Below are 13,669 nucleotides of genomic sequence, written 5' to 3'. Positions count from 1 at the left end.
ATTTGCATGTTTCCCTTTCTCTCTCTAGTACAGTTTCCATATAATACGCTCTAAGAAAAAATAAAAAAGACACATCACGAAAAAATGGCCATAATGGGACGGAAATAGATAGATATGATATGCATATGCTGGGAATCAAATGAGCACAGTTTCAGAAAAATTAGATTCTTTATTCCAAACAAAGAGCTTCACGTATTGAGCAAGTCAATAAGGCGTTGGTCCACCTCTGTCCCTTATGCAAAGCAGTTATTTGGATTGGAATTGATTGAAAGAGTTGTTCGATGTCCTCCTTAGGGACTTCATGGCAAATTATGTCCGACTGGCACATTAGGTTGTCAAAATCTGTACTTTGTTGGAGGGCCTCGCTCATAATACATCAAAGGTTCTCAGCCGCGTAGAGATCTGGCGACCTTGCTGGCCAAGATAGGGATAGGCAAGCGCGGAAACAAGCAGCGCAGTGTGTAGGCGAGCATTATCTTGCTGAAATGTAAGCCCAGGGCCGCTTGCCAAGAAAGGCAACAAAACAAGGCGTAGAATATCGTAGATGTACTGCTGTGCTGAAAGGCTGCCATGTTTGACAACCAGAGGGGCCCTACTATGAAATGAAATGACACCCCAGATCACCATTCCTGTTTGTCGGGCCATATAGCAGGGACAGTCAGATTGGCATCCCATTGTTGTCCAGGGCATTGGGACTCATTTCGAGGCGGGACTCATAACTCAAGACAGTTCTACTCCAGCCAACGACATTGTAGGCCGAAGAAGTCTGGAGACGCCCTGGACAACGGTAGGACACCAAACTGACTGTCGCCCGCTATACCACCAGACAACCAGGAACGCTGGTCTGAGGTGTCATTTCTTTTCATAGCAGTACCACTTTGATTGTCATTCACAGCATCGTTACAGCAACGCCGGGACATCGATGATATTCTACACCCCGTTTTGTTGCCCATCGTGGCGGGTCATCCTAGGCTTACATTTCAGCAAGATAATTCCCACCGCGCGTAACAAGAGCTTCTACTGCCGGTCTTCGCTCTTGCCGAACCCTACCTTGGCGAGCAAGGTCACCAGATTTCTTCCCAATTGAGAACATTTGTAGCATTATGGGCAGGGCCCTCCAACTAGCTCGGGATTTTGACGCTCTAACTCACCAACTGGACTGAATTTGGCACTATACCCTTCAGGAGGACATCTAACAACTGTATCAAGCAATGCCATGGTGACTGAATGCTTAATACGGGCTAGAGGTGGGCGAATGCGTTATTGACTTGCTAAATTTGCGAAGCTCTTTCTCTTGAATAAATCATTAAATTTTCCTGAAATTGTGATCTTTTGTCTGTGTGTACATGTACATCACATTTACCAATTTCCGCCCCATTCGGATAATTCCTTCGTGGTGCGTCGGGCATTTGAACTTCTGTTCAATTTTACACGTACTATGAGTTTTCATTGTTGTAGGAGATTTCATATCAGTTTTATTGTACTTCTTGATTTCTATTATTGTGTCTATGATATATTCTGGTTCTGATTTATCAGTAGTTTTTTTTCCTGTGTCGTAGTTTCGGCGGTTCCTTCTGCGACTGTGTTTTTATACCCTTCTTTGGGTAAAATGTTATGTGAGAAACTAATTTGCAACTTGTCATTTTTTTCCGCATTGATGGGCATCGAATTTTTCTTGAAGGGTTTCTCTGTACAGGTGATTCAAATTATGATTTGAAACAGTTATATTTACTTTTATTTTGTTGTTTTTTTCATACTTTGTAAGCATGATCCCACAGTCACATCATTTGTTCATTCTTAATTATGGTGATTCATTAAATTAGCTTAAAACCCATATCTCTACAAGTTATAAGCGATTTTACATTACATTTTCCTTTTTAAGACAGCACGAATATTAATGACAAAAAATATCATAACAACCGGATTGCCAAGTCTGTTTAACAGTATACATGACCTGCACGTGTTGCCGTGCGTGTTAACGCGTCCGTTTCTGTGGCGGGAGATATGCCAACCCCGGATCGAATTCGCCCGTCGGAGTAACGAGAAAGGGTGGGTGTGCCAGCTAACCTAGATGTGGTTTTTAGGCGGTTTCCCACATCCCACTAAGTGAATACCGGCCTCTTTCCTGTGTATCGCCCCACATATAAAGTATGCAAACAGTACACTTGCACACAGAATTTACTCTACACACAGATTGGTTACATCGCTTCTGTCCTGGGTGGTTAATAGAAGGTTGATGACCTTAGCTGTTCGACCCTGTTAGTCACTTCCTCTGTATCAGCATCAGGGTGCACATCAGAAGATTAGCTAGAATAAACTTTTAAAAATTCGATATGATGTTACCATCAACTGTTACGTACAAGATACACCCATGCCAGAGGCGGATTCGAACCTGCGACCGTAGCAGTCACGCGGTTCCGGACTGAAGCGCCCAGAACCGCTCGGCCACAACGGCCGGCCGAAATGAGGCCAAACAACCATCGATGCCATCATTTGAATCGTTTAAACTTGAAATATTGTTTACATTGCGTTTTTTTATATTTCCGATTTACAGGAGTAAGAAAACTGGACTTTATATAGTTCTAATGGATACCGTCTCTTCTAAGAATGTGACACACTTTTAACGTCCTATACGTTGGGCCTTATAAGATAAGGCTATTTCTCAGTACTGTATAGATAAGAAATTTACCCAGCAAAACGCCAGTTATAAGGGATAAAATTTATATCGTAGAACTACAGTTCAGAGATGAAGAGGCCTCTTGAATACAGAGCGATCCACTTAATAGCGAGGGACAGAAAAACAAAATGAATGAAGAAAAATAATTTATCGTAAACAGCATTATAGTACAATTTGGTTTCACTCACTCTTTTTTGTATTCGCACAGATTTTTATGCTGATTTTTGTAAGTCCTTCTGCGGCTGGACATGAAATAATGACTGTAAGGTTTAATTTGTTTCTCTCTTTGTCGCAGTTCCTTACCTTTGAAATCCTGATATACTCGTTTTATTTGCTTATGAGTTGTGGTGATGCGAAAGTTTCGACCATCAGTTAGTTAATCGTCAGACATTTCGAAGCAAGAAAATTCGGAATACTCATGAAAACCGCTTGACCGTCTTTGAGTCAAAATCTCTCTACAGCTGACACGTACTCGCCGACAAAAGGGGGAAATACGTTAAGTGATTAGCGATTTATCATGGTATTTGCACTTTTCTCTTGTCACAGACTGATGAAGTCGTTTCAGTTACTTGGAGAACTCTTAACAACTGAGTCACGTAGCACGACGCAACGAAATATTTCGCTTAACATTACACGACTCCTGAAAGTTTTGTCTCTCAACTTACACCTATCTTGTCCCTTTTTCTGGTGTCGGTAACAACTTTCTAGTTGTTCGAAGACGTCTGCTTCCTTGGTATTTACCCGTTGAATGTTCCAATTTCCTATGCTAAAAATCCGTCTTCGTTTGCTGTTTCGTCTTTTGGTTTTAGTCCGGTTCTGAGGATTACTTTGAGGTTTATCAGCGGGTTTAGCGTTTTGCCAGGAGAAGGGATATAGGTTCATCGTCCAAGCCCTATACCAGGAGGACCAGGTAACTTCTGTTCGAGGCTTTCTTCCTTTAGCCTTTGATGACTTAACACCCAACAAGACAGCAGAACGAGTTGCCTCCTCCGCCAGCACCGCCAGATGATCATCTCCGCCTGCACCGCCAATTTTTCAACTATCTGATTCAAAAATAACATAATTTTTGTTACTTACCTAAAATGGTATTGTGTGATTGCTTTAAATTTCTATCATAAGCGTTCTCTCATCAACAGGTCGACACATTACTGCTAAGGTGCTGAGCGCATCGTCGAAGTTGCGTCTTATACCTGCCAACCAGTTAGGTAAGTCGTAAAAGAAAGTAATATGAAGTAATGTTGTTAATAATTGCTGCAAATTCTCCTCAGTTGCTAACTTCAATAACGGGAGAACAATATCACTAGTTAACAAATTTAAACATTTTACTGTATCTGGTTTGTAAATGGGTGGATTTACCTAATTTTGGGGTGCTGAATACGTTGGTAAAACCAGTTTCCTCTATGACGTAACATTTCCTAGATACACATCAGTATAAAAAATGGTAATAGCGAAAATTGACACAATTATGTCAAACAAAAATATACATTCATACGTTCGAAATCAATACTATTTTGTATGTATATACAGGCATGATGCCAATAAAAGGCCCAAATTAGTTCAGAAGATATATTCACCTTTAATCGTCTTTGGCTTTCGAAAAATGCGATGACGGAGCTCTTCTTTTGTTTGCCGTTTCATCACTCTCCCTAACAAGACCCCAGCAGTCGTCACCCATCACCGAATGGTTCCAGTGGCCTTGGTAACGGTGTTCCATGGTAAGAATATCTTGGTGAAAACGTTCACCATGCTTATCGCTTACGGCTCCCAAATTTTCCGGGAATAAATCAAGGTGAGAATATAAAAAGTGAATTTTAAGCTAAATTCTACACACCATGTTCTTATAGTTGTCTAACAGATCATTCACAATGGTAACATAGTTTTTGTCTTTTCTATTACCCAAAAAGTCCTTCACAATAGCTTTAAAAGAAGACCAAGCAGGTCTTTTTCGGTCTGTTCTGGAGAAATTAGTGTGTGTGACATTCTTCGATCATGCTGTTTTGTGGGGTCTGTCTGGTGTCGCTGGTTTCGTTTGCCCGGTTTAGAGATACAATGACAGAAGAATGAATAAGTAATTACTTTGCTTTTAGAAAATTTACGTATCAAGCGTGTTTGGTCAGTTTTTTAAACGTTTATAACTTGGAAAATTCGGGCATAGATCACGTCTATCTAACTAGTTCAAGTGGTTCAAATGGCTCTGAGGACTATGGGACTGAACTGCTAAGGTCATCAGTCCCCTATAACTTAGAACTACTTAAACCTATCTAACCTATGGACATCACACACATCCATGTCCGAGGCAGGATTCGAACCTGCGACCGTAGCGGTCGCCCGGTTCCAGACTGTAGCGCCTAGAACCGTGTGTCCAACAAACAAGCAGTGCATACAGGCAGTGTCATATTTGCAAAGTGACGAAATAACACTTCTGCAGTGTGCAAAGTACAACCTCAGTTACACTGTCCGCAAACATCCTTATGAATAACACTATACGCAGAGAGTTGGTGGTACACAAATTCCGTCTCTGGGGGTGAAGAGGTGGCGACAGGAAGGGTATCCGGCCACCCCTCAAATTAACCATGCCACATCCATAAATACACTTTCAGACGGTGCGTCGATGCGGGACAAAGGCACTAGAAGAAGAGGAAACGTCGTCGATGTCATTCTGCAAGTGCCTGCTACGAAATGATTTCTTCATACGAGGAAAGAGGAAGAAGAAGTCACATGGCGACGTGTCAGGAAATTTCGAGGGATTATGTAAAATTTGATAGCGCAAAGAGACAACACATCTGATTGTATCCTATGCAGGATGAGCCGGGGCGTTATCATGGAGCAAAATCAGCGCTTTTGGCTGCTTCCTGTGACGCTTCGCCTTGCCAGCCTCCCGAAATCACGACAGGAGATTTAGATAGTATGCACGTGTGAAGCCCGCCCAGTTGGCCGTGCGGTCTAACGCACGGCTTTCACGGGCTTGGCAACCCCAGGGTCCTGAGCTGGGGACTGGTCAGCACCGCCAGTCTCCTGCCACCGTAACCCCCGGACATGGTTAAGCGACCACCGTATGGCGCGGCGGTGGAATGTTGTGTGCTGCGGGGAATGGTAATCTTGGCTTGATCGCCTGGATTGCGAGGATGGTCAACCTCTATAAAAAAAAACCTCAATCTTATGGTGTGCTGCGCGCCTGTAAGATGCATGGCCGTTGGGGTGGAACAGTCGCAAGCGGGCAACCTCTGGGGCACCTGCCGCACCCCAGTTGTATAAGGCTTACTCAGGCACGCGGGGCTCTGTCTGAGCGGACCTTTAGTTCCCCAGCTGCTCGTGGGACCACAATGGACCATTCGACCTCTACGTTTCCCCCTACCAGTGGATTGGGTGGGCCACTGGTAGGAAAACACACCCCATCGAAAAATCGGCTTCGTGCTGCGAGTCCTCCAGCGCCTGGTGTTACTAAAGATTTATCAGACTGTTGTAACAGAGCACATGCTGATAACCAGAATGTGTTTTTGATTGTCAAACGAAAGGAGGGTAGCTTTGAGAGGGTTTCTCCCTTTTACATCCACAAGCGTCTTGAGGGAATTGCAGGAACACTGAAATCTGTGAAGCGACTGCGCAATGTGACTCTGTCAGTTGAGACTTCTAGTTCCCGTCAAGTTGCTCCTCTTCGGAAAGCAACCTGTCTCGGAGAGTACGCTATCGAGACCGAGCTCCACTCCACTTTGAACTATAGTAAGGGTGTTGTCACATGTAGGGACTTGGTGGATATCCCCACAGACGAGTTGAAATCTGAGTGGGCTGACGAAGTTATTGTTGACGTGTATGATATTATGAAACGAGTCGATGGGGACCTAGTCAAATCCGACTCGTTTATACTCACGTTCAGTTGCCCGAGACTCCCAGAGCGTGTTAAAGCGGGTTTCTTACGTTTGCCAGTACGGCCATATTTCCCCAACCCAATGCGCTGTTTTAAATGTCAGCGCTTTGGGCATACTACGTTGGGTTGCAATGGGATAGCCACTTGTGGTAAAAGTGGTCAGCCTGCCCATGAAGGAGCCGATTGTTCATCGCCTGTGAAGTGCGTGAATTGCTCTGGGAGTCACCCCGTTTGGAGCCGGGACAGCCCCGTCTATCTCGAGGAACGGAAGATACAGGAGATCAAAACATCTAAGCGCATCCCCTATGGCGAGGCCAAGAAGCTCTTTAAGGCCATGCAGCCTCCTGTGTTTACAACATCTTTCGCTTCCGCTCTGAAGAAACCGGTACAGTTGGCCACTGTTGCTACGCAAACGGAGGTTGCTAGTGTCAGCACTAATACCTGCGTTTGCCAGTGGACTAGCACTACTGCGGTTGTTTTGAAACGTGTAGCTCTCCCCACAACGTCGGACAAGGCCGTGGTTGCTGACATTGGGGTACTTTCTACCCCTCCCCATATGGCTCCTTCTGCCCAGGCGAGTAAAGCTCCAACTGTTGACAAGGTTCTGCATTCTAAGCCCCCCAAGACAAAGACGTCGAAGGTGAAGGTTTTGCCACCTGAGGAGACTAGTCAGGGTCGGTCCGATGACGAGGCCATCGTACTGTCTGACATCTCCCTTGGGTCGTCATCGGAGCTGATGGACATTGATGTCGATCAGGGGCGATCTTCTCGCCCCAGGAATAAATCTCCGGCCAGTACGGGCTCTCCTCCAAAGCACAGAGGCAGGGTGAAAGTTCAGCCACCCTGATCACTGGCTCCCATATTACAGTGGAACCTGAATGGGTTCAGGACGCATGTGGCCGAATTACAACTCCTTGTACGAGAGTGCCCCATTTGCTTATGTCTCCAAGAGACATTTTCGGGCCGCTGATGCTCCTTTACGGGGCTATACCTTATATCGAAAAGATGATCTGATGGGGGAAAGGGCAAACGGTGGTGTTGCGGTTTTTGTCCGTGACATGCACCACTCATCTGAGCTCCCTCTCGTTACGGACTTGCAAGCAGTTGCAGTTGACCTTCTTGTGGGACCGAGGCTCACAATCTGTTCCGTTTACTTACCACCTCAGGATGCAATAGACTCTGAGGCTCTCACAGACCTTATTAGCCAACTCCCCTGCCCATTTCTTCTTCTGGGGGACTTCAATGCTCATAATGTCTTATGGGGCTCTACGACTACTTGCCCCAGGGGTCGCGTTCTGGAATGCCTCATGATGCCCGAAGAACTGTGCATCCTTAACTCGGGTGCTCCCACTCATTTCTGTACTGCTTCTGGGTCGTCATCAGCTATTGACTTTCCTTTTGCTCTCCAGCACTCGCGGATTCTGCTCTGTGGGAGGTTGCTGCTGACCTCCATTCTAATGACCACTTCCCCCTTTGGATTCGCCTCCTGGATGAGGCTGTGGCATTACCAGTGCCGCCCTGGTGGCACCTCTGCAGCGCTGACTGGACACTTTTCAGCCATCTGGCTGTTTTGGAACACCGTGCCAGCGTCCACGAATGGGTTGACCATGTTACAGCCGTGATCTCCCATGCTGCTGCATTGTCAATCCCACGGTCCTCCGGTCATCCCAAGAGGCGTCCTGTCCCTTGGTGGACCACTGAGTGCCGCTCAGTCATCCGAGCCCGCCGTGCAGCTCTGCGCCGCTTCAAGTGCCGTCCCTCAGCTGACAATCTTGCAGCCTTTCGGGTGGCAAGGGCTAAGGCGCAGCGAGTGATTAAAGAGAGCAAACGACGGTCATGGTAATCGTTCTTGAACTCCATCTCCCGCTCCACTAGTTCTACGAAAGTATGGGAAACCATCAGGAGGATTTCCGTGAAACTCAGCCAACTACCTGTCACGGCATTGGTGCATCAGGGATGTCTCCTCACAGCGCCGAAAGACATTGCCCAGACACTGGCCATGCATTTTGCGGAATCTACCGCCACTATTAATTGTGATCCAGATTTCTGCCGCTATCGCACTGCAATCGGTCTCCAAATTCTGAACCCTACAACTGCCCCTTCACAATGTGGGAACTGGATTCGGCGCTGTCTGTGGCTCATGATACTGCGCCCGGTCATGATCAAATCCGGTACAGCATGCTGCAGCACTTATTGCTGCCATCCAAGGAAGTTCTCCTGAATTCTTTTAATATGATATGGTTATCCGGCACGTTCCCTGACTCGTGGAGGGAAGCGATTTTGATTCCCCTCCTCAAACCGGGGAAGGACTGAACGCATCCCAGTAGTCATCGAAGTATTGCTTTGACGAGCTGTGTCGGGAAGACGTTGGAACGCATGGTCAACCGTCGCCTGGTTTGGCTGCTCGAGACCAGGCAGCTCCTTAGCCCCTCTCAGTGTGGCTTTCGGAGATGGCGTTCAACTATAGACAACTTGACCCTGCTTGAGGCGGCCATCCAGCAGGCCTTCCTACGTAACCAGCATTGTCTAGGTGTATTCTTTGACATTAATAAGGCGTATGACACTACTTGGCGCCGCCTTATCCTCAATCAACTCCATCAGTGGGGCTTTCGTGGCCATCTCCCCATCTTCATTCGGTCCTTTCTTTCCCACCGCCTCTTTCGATATCGGGTTGGTAATGTGCTATCTGATTTGTACGTGCAGGAGAATGGTGTTCCTCAGGGAAGCGTTTCAAGTGTCACCCTCTTTGCCGTCGCCATTAACAGTATCACGTCCACTATCCGGAGTCCTGCCCAATGCTCCTTGTTTGTGGACGATTTTGCTGTTTTCTGTTCTTCCTCCAGTCTTGTCACTGCTAGTCGGCAGTTGCAGCTTACGATAAAGCGATTAGAGGCATGGACAGCGAAGACAGGTTTTACCTTTTCTGCAGACAAATGTGTGTGTGTTCATTTTAATCGTTCTCGACGGCTTTTAACCTCCCCTGAATTGCGTCTGAGGGACATCATTCTTCCTTTCAGCGACACTGTGAGGTTCCTAGGCCTCACTTTTGATCCCAAGTTGTCGTGGTTGCCGCACCTTAAAGACCTCAAGGCGCGGGCCCTGAAGGCACTGAATATTTTGAAGAGTCTGAGCCATCGGTCCTGGGGAGCAGATCGGGCGCGTCTGCTGCAGTTTTATAGGGCTTTCGTCCGATCGCGTCTTGGCTATGGTTGCACCGTGTATGGGTCAGCGAGGCCTTCGTATCTGAAGATTCTTGACGCAGTACACCATGAGGGTATCAGGCTGGCCACTGGTGCCTTCCGTACCAGTCCCATCCTCAGCCTGTATGCTGAGGTAGGGGAACCGCCGCTCGCCATCCGGCGGAAACTCCTCATGGTGCGACGGGTGTGTCAATTCCTTGCCTGTCCTACCTCTCCTGCGTACCCTACCATTGCCCGACCGCCTATGGAACGTCTCTCTTCCAGTCGTCCCAGGGCAACGAGACCATTTGGGATTCGTGCCAAGCATTTGCTTGAGTCCCTTGGTGTGGAGCGTGTGGCCCCCCAACTCCAAGGTTTTACCCGCCTGCCTCCCTGGTTGCTCCAGAGGCCCAACGTCCTTTTAGACTTGCCGGAGTACCGGAGGAGCTGCACTCCTGCGTTTGTTTTTACCTCCTTATTTTACGATATTTTAAACCAGCATCCTGACCATGTACCAGTATTTACGGATGGCTCTAAACAGGGGGACTCTGTTGGCTGTGCTGTTGTTTTCCCTGATCGAGTCGTCAAGTTACGGCTTCCTGCGGCATTTACCATCTTTGATGCCGAATTGTTTGCGATCTTGCGGGCATTGGAGCAGATGAGATGTGTTCCCAGTCTTATGTTCCTCATCTGTTCTGACTCCCTGAGTGGCCTTCAGACCATGCAACACTTGTACCCAGCGGATACGGTCGTCCAGAACATCCATGATGCACTACTCCACCTGCAACGGCAGGGAAAGGATGTTTCCTTCTGCTGGGTGCCGGGGCACGTGGGTATTAGGGGAAACGAACTGGCGGATGTGGCTGCCAAAGATGCATGTTCCCTCCCTCACGTTGTTGAATGTGCCGTCCCCCTCCATGCTGTAACCTCCCTCTTGCGTTTTCGTGTTATGCGTCAATGGGAAGAGAAGTGGCTGGCAGTCGGTGAAAATAAGCTGCGTCTGGTCAAGGCCACCACGTGGCCATGGCATACGTCCTACCAATCATGCAGGCGGGATGAGGTTCTCCTCACTCGCCTCCGCATCGGGCACAGTCCCTTAACGCATGGTTTTTTACTCCGGCGGGAGGACCCCCCAATCTGCAGTGCTTGTGGCGTCCAGATTACTGTCCGCCACATTTTACTTGACTGTCTTTTATTCTCTGACCAGAGGGTGGTGGTTTCCTTGCCACCGGATTTGCCCTCTATTTTGCAAGACGACGCAACGACTGTGGTTAAGGTCTTACGGTTTTGTGTCCTGTCCAATTTGTTGCCTCGGATTTTAGGGAGAGGATTTTAATATGCTGCTGGGTGACTGGCTCACCCAGGTTTTAGGTAAGAGGTCCGCCGGTCACGATTACCTCCTTGTTTCACTTCGATTTCTGTTCTCTTTTCCTTGTGTTTCCTTCCCTTTTTTAGTGCGTTTCTTCTCCTCTTGTTTTGCCTCTGTATGTGAGGATTTGGAACTGCGTCAGGTCTGTGTCTTTTAGCTGTTCTCCTTGATCGCTGTCCGTCTTCGTCCCTTCACCGCATGTGTTCCTGTTTCTATGCGTTTGGGCGCTGATGACCACGCTGTCTAGCGCCCGAAAACCTCAAACCACACACACACACGCACACACACACACACACACACACACACACACACACACACACACACGCACGGCTTTCTGGGCGGGAAGGAGCGCCTCGTCCCCGACACGAATCCGCCCGGCGGATTTATGTCGAGGTCCGGTGTACCGGTCAGTCTGCGGATGGTTTTTAGGCGGTTTTCCGTCTGGCTCGCCGAATGCGGGCTGGTTCCCCTTATTCCGCCTCAGTTACACTATGTCGGCGATTGCTGCGCAAACAAGTTCTCCACGTACACCACCATTACTCTATCACGCAAACATAGGGGTTACACTCGTCTAGTGTGAGACGTTCCCTGGGGGGTCCACCAGAGGCCGAACTGCACAATGACCCTGGGTTCGGTATGGGGCGGCGGAGGGGTGCAGAGGACTGCGGTAGTCGTCGTCGGGTTGTGGACCACTGCGGCTGCGGCGGGGACGGAGCCTCTCCGTCGTTTCTAAGTCCCCGGTTAACAAACATACGTACATACATACATGCTCGTGTGAAGATTTGCTCCTCACGAGAATAACCTGTTAGCACCGCGACACAGCTGTACCGAAAGATACACAGTGTCACATCGCACGACGGCTATTCGCTCTTCAACTTTTTCGGCGGTGGTGAATATGCAGTCAGTGGTGAATCCACTGCTTACTTTGCCCCTTTGTCTCCGGCGCTCGTCCACGTTGATTACGGGGCTACAGAAGTCATATGAACTGTCCTGCCACAGCTGCAACATTTAAAACCCAGCATCATCGGATTGGCGGGCTGTTTGAACAGGGAAGAGCATCCGCGGAGCCGAGCGGGCGGAGACTTCTGACATGTTGTAAATTCTGTGCAAGATGTTGACGACTGATCAATCACTGAGTTTCACTGTTTATACTATCCCCTCGGGTGTAACACACCGGCCTTCGAGCACCAGGGCCTCCATTTCTTTTACGATTCCCGATTTTTCACGGAGAGAGGGTGTGCCACTTCATTCTGACACTTCCTGGCATATTAAAATTGTGTGCCGGACCAAGACTCGAACTCGGGACCTTTGCCTTTCGCGGGAAAGTGCTCTACCAACTGAGCCATCCAGGCACGACTCACAGCTTCAATTCTGGCAGTACCTCGTCTCCTACCTTCCAAACTTCACTGAAGTTCTCTCGCAGGAGAATTTCTGTGAAGTTTGGAAGGTAGGAGGCGCGGTACTGGCGAAAGTAAAATTGTGAGGACGGGTCGTGAGTCGTGCTTGGGTAGCTCAGTTGGTAAGGCACTTGCCCGCGAAAGGCAAAGGTCCCGAATTCGAGCCTCGGTCCGGCACACAATTTTAATCTGCCGCGAAGTTTCAAAATCAGCACACACTCCGCTGCAGAGTGAAAATTTCATTCCACTTCATTCTTGGTCACTCAGACTTGTTTCGACCGCACTGGAAGCCTCTACGTACGCGCCGCCATTTCAGCGTGTGTTGTTTCAGCATTGTTTCCCATCAAACAAAAATGAACTACCGTGCGATACCCAACTTTATCAGTTTGCTGTCTCATTTTGTTTAGCCTCTTCCAGCGATGTGCTCCGACACTGTCACGCGGAAGTTTCAGTGTTTAAGAGCAACTCAGACACGTACCTCTAAACAAACTAAAAGTTAGTTATGTAATTTTATTTTTAGAAGTAACAGTTGAAACTTTATTGCTGATACTTGTATGGCACATATTCATCAGAAAACTTCGCAGTAGTTTGCAGTACCCCGACGCGTCATGGTAACGACACCACGAGGCATTCGAAGTATTGGAACCCGTTCTCATCCGTGAGTGTTCGAGTGTTCCACCTCGGCGCCCGACTCACGACAGCTGACCACGACCGGGCGAAGACATGCACACGCCGCTCGATGGCATCCCAGATTTGCTGAACAGCACCGAGGTCACGTTATCTGGAGGGCCACGCAAGCATCAACACTTTCGTCTAACGTTCTTCAAACTGCTCTGACACAATTCTCTTAGTGAATCACCTAGAGCCGTCCGCTGTGGCCGAGTGGTTCTAGACGCTACAATCCGGAACCACCCTGCTGCTACGGTCGCAGGTTCGAATCCTGCCTCGGGCATGGATGTGTGTGATGTCCTTAGGCTAATTAGGTTTACGTAGTTCTAAGTCTAGGGGGCTGATGACCTCACATGTTAAGTTCAAATGGTTCACATGGCTCTGAGCACTATGGGACTTAACATCTGAGGTCATCAGTCCCTATAATTTAGAATGCCAGTCTACAAACACACTATAAGTCTGGAAAATAAACGTGGAACAAATGGCACAGCACAAAGTGTCATATTAAATGGA

The 13,669-nt window shown here is 47.9% G+C and overlaps 1 protein-coding gene across 1 annotated transcript in view; it reads left to right on the top strand.

The window, feature by feature from the left end:
• LOC126411242 (beta-glucuronidase-like) overlaps positions 1 to 13,669 on the top strand; it is a 288,686-nt gene that overhangs the window by 87,465 nt on the left and 187,552 nt on the right. Inside the window, exon 2 of the mRNA XM_050081351.1 lies at positions 3,814 to 3,882. The gene's annotated coding sequence lies outside the window, so the exon portion shown is untranslated. The remainder of the gene's footprint in view (positions 1 to 3,813; positions 3,883 to 13,669) is intronic.

This window comes from Schistocerca serialis, chromosome 1 (genome assembly GCF_023864345.2).
Source record: "Schistocerca serialis cubense isolate TAMUIC-IGC-003099 chromosome 1, iqSchSeri2.2, whole genome shotgun sequence".
Lineage (NCBI taxonomy): Eukaryota > Metazoa > Arthropoda > Insecta > Orthoptera > Acrididae > Schistocerca > Schistocerca serialis.
The sequence above is the reverse complement of the archived record's forward strand: the minus strand, read 5'-3'. Positions and strand labels throughout refer to the sequence as shown.